The sequence below is a fragment of the Amaranthus tricolor genome, chromosome 7 (genome assembly GCF_026212465.1).
Source record: "Amaranthus tricolor cultivar Red isolate AtriRed21 chromosome 7, ASM2621246v1, whole genome shotgun sequence".
In the NCBI taxonomy this organism is placed as follows: Eukaryota; Viridiplantae; Streptophyta; class Magnoliopsida; order Caryophyllales; family Amaranthaceae; genus Amaranthus; species Amaranthus tricolor.
Genome location: NC_080053.1, coordinates 25,546,579 through 25,550,573, shown reverse-complemented (window position 1 = coordinate 25,550,573; position 3,995 = coordinate 25,546,579).

Genomic DNA, 3,995 nt, shown 5'->3' with positions numbered 1-3,995 from the left:
CCAAAGTCAGGCACTCTGCTTTGCTACAAATAAGGAGTATACAAATATTATTAACACACATTCACCCTACACTTGTTATCATTTCTCTTTTTTTTTTTTTTTTTTTAATGGTAATTGTATTTTATACTCCATAAAGGTTGTTGCTTATAGGTCAAGTGATGTTTTATCTTGTGAAGTTATGAGTGAGAAATTATAAATCTATTGTGTTAGAGATTAGATTTGAATAATAATAGTAATAACTTAATAATGAATATTAGAATATTATATTAGAATATTTTATTTGTCTTTTTGAGCCTGTTAAAATGTGAAATTAAAAGAGAAAAATTTGAGTTTGTAATTTAAAAAGTAGTTTTCAATTTTATTTAATATTTTGATCGATTTAATCATTTATTCGTATCTATAAGAAATAAAGTATCGCTTTTTATAAATAGTTTTTGAAATGATAAAGAGTTTGTTAATGGTTCCGTAATAAGTCAACCTTCTAGATTTGGCTAACTCTCGACTTTTTATCGGTTTGAATGGGTGAGCAACTGAACAAAGAGGAATACATAAGTTGCAGCCAAAAAAACTATTGATTATTGATTAGAATAAATAATTGTTATTATTCCTTGAAATTATAAAAAGAAGTAAATGAATTTAGTAAAAGGGAAATATGTTTTGATTAGGGTAGAAGTTCAATTAATATAAAAGAATCACATAAATAATTGTGTTCTTTATATGAATTTATTTTGCGAGGTTTATTCTTTTTGCAGGACTCTGTTAATTACTTGGGGTTTAAATAGGTTCCGCACATTCTTTTTTGCCCTCTCTTTAAAGGGTATGGGTATTGTATTTCTATTATCTTCCACTCAGACCCTGACTTAGTTTCAAAATACTATATTGATGACTATGACTATGATTATGATTATGATTTATTTACATTTAACAATTAATATCACCAAAACATCTTAGTTTGCAACTAATTTAGCACTAAGGTAATTATATAGCTGATTTTAAAAAGTGTTTTTTAAACTAAAAGCTATATACAAAGCTAATCCTTGGGACTTAAGACTATAAGCTGATTGCTAAATATTATGGAAAAAATATGTATAAATCTTGAAGTTTAAACACAAGTGTTACAAACTTTACAAATTGAGTTTAGTGCCTTTTACTCAACTACATAGATTAAAATACTATAAGCAAAGGAATAGAGCACAATATTTATAGGAATATTCTAAGTGAATTTTGTGGTGGATCTAAATTGAAGTGAAATTTATATGCATCCCATAGCAAAATGCAATAAATAATACTTGTATGTAGTGTGTGTGTATGGGGTATTGAATGATAATGGGAGCATGTGGTGAATAACATACAAGTATTACATACTTTATCTAATAAGAGCAAATCAAAATAAGGAATCCTATGAAGTTTGGTAGTGATGAGTATCTTGAGAATGTTTCTATTTTATATTTGTTAAATTATTTATTTATTTTATTTGTATATTTTTTAAAAAAATATATTAAAAAACAGTCTGATTGTAATCTATGATCAATCTGCTATTAAAATGTATATATTAATTAGTTGTAAATTACGACCAGTTTAGTACCACTATATTGAAATAGACAAATTAATTCTTCATTTATTCTCTCAATGTAACCAATAAATGATGAAAAAAGACAAAAATGAGATGGCCAACTAAATAGTTATTTATGGTTTCCATGGAAGTGAAGGAGTGTTCAAAGGAAATCGTTGGATGTTGTATAGACCATGGTCACAGCCCTTGGATCAAGTTTAAAACATCAACAACATAAGGAAGTCATGCATACTAGTAGAAGTATGATCACCAAATCTACCTGAATTTCAACCCCCAAAGCCTTGTTTTTTTTTTTTCTTCTTATTTTTCAATTAAAAGTTGGTGTAGTTGACGTTAGAGATTGTCATGAATTCCCGCCAAACGTACAATTAAACAAAAACAAAAGTTAGTTCAAGCAGTAACTACTTTTACTAACTTGGGGGTAGTTAATTGGATAACTATTTTGATGTGGAAAGTCAAAAATTTTGGCATTGGTTCACAAGCTAAGGTCTGATTATTACTCTATTACTTTGAGATTTTAACATATAATTTAAATATGTGAGAATTTTTTGAGTCATATGTTGCAAACTCAATGAGACAAAAAAAGTACATTAGTAGTCAACTAGACAATAAAAGTTGTCATGTCGTAAGGATGTTGAGGTTTGATAATTATATGTAGTTTTATTTCTTTAAATTTGTTACAATTTTCATATTTTAAAAAATGATTTCAGATTAAATAATAAGTTATAACCTAATTTATTTGATTGTGTGATTATTTGATTAACTCATTTTCTAACTTGAAACCATCTTCTAAAAAATTTCAACAACCATTATTTTAACAATACCAAGCAACCATAAATGTTAGTCTTAGTCCTAATAATAGGAAATTAATTACATAAAATAAAATATTAATGATTAATTAAGTGGTGTATTTTTCTTATATTATTAATTTACAACTGATCAAACCAATATAAAAGATTTGAACTCATGTTGTCATTAATATTTACAACTCCAAAAATCATGATGAAATCTTTAAAAACATGCATCCAAGAAATTAGGATGTCAATATAATATTCTTTTCTCCTCAAAATTTTCCATGAATTCATTGCTACACAACTTTAAAATAATTTAAGTTTTACAATTTATGATTACTTTCTATTTTAACAATTATAAATGCACTATTTCAGTTTTATATGCTTGCATTGTTTAAGCATTATTCAACAAAATTATGCGCATGGTTGTGTCCAAAGGCCAAACTCTTAGAAGGCTTGGGCGAAAGCTAAAATATACGTTTTACAAGATTTGAACGTGTATGTCCATTTTATTTAGTGATAATGATAAACTATTCCTTCCATTTTAGTGATTTATTAGTTACATTTTAACTAAAAAGTTCTCAATTTTTTTATTAAAGTGTAATTAACAAACAGATCAAAGATAATACTAAGTTATATTCAATTGAACTAGGATTATTTTGCTTAATTAATTTACTCAAGTTCTGTTAAAAGCGCAACATTTGACCATTGAGATATTTTAGGGTTAATGTTACAATTTAAATAGGACGGGAGAATAATTAACGAAAAAATACAAAAAAATTACGATACGATTCTTATGACTCACTTTATAGACTTCTTTATTTCCCGACTATAGTAAGAATCCAAATAACTAAACCATTTTTCATCCATATTTGGCTAACACTTAAACTCTACACAAACAAAAAAATAGGTTATAAAATTAGAAATGTACCTCAAAATCCTTCTCATCAACACCCTTATAAAGTCTATTTTAAGCACTTAAATAAACTCCAAAGTACTTTTTTCTGTTTGTACACATCATATTCATATCCCAAAATTAGAGTATACATTATTTATTTATCTCATAGGAGTATTAATAATTGCCAAGCAACTTCCAATTTTTTCAACCAACAATAGAGTAGGAAGTAGGAAGTAGGAAGTAGGAAGTAGGAATGTAGGATGAATTATGAAAGACATGTCATAATATAAGTATTCCACAGTTCACATGATTTCAACTACCAAAAGTGGAATGCACATTGGAATTTGCATGCTTTCAACAAATTGATTGGTCTTTTCCATGCGGTAATTCTAACTGTATCAACATCCACATGAGTTGACATTTCATAATATTGTAACTTTGTAAGGTCTTGGTATATTAATAAATTTTATTGAGTTCAATTGAACAAATTAAATTAAGTTTTCATATGAGTTGAATCAAGATGAACTAAATTAAACTAAGTTAAATGAATATTGAGATGTAAGAGTAAAAGTGAAAATTCGGAAAAATTGAGTCTTGTTTCAGTTGGAACAGGTATTGTATTTTCCAAATAAGATTCTGAGATCGGATTTTACTTAACTCTTCTCTTTTCTCAATTTACTTATAACTTAAAGAAAATGAAAAGTTGAACTAAATTAGACTAAATTGAACTTGT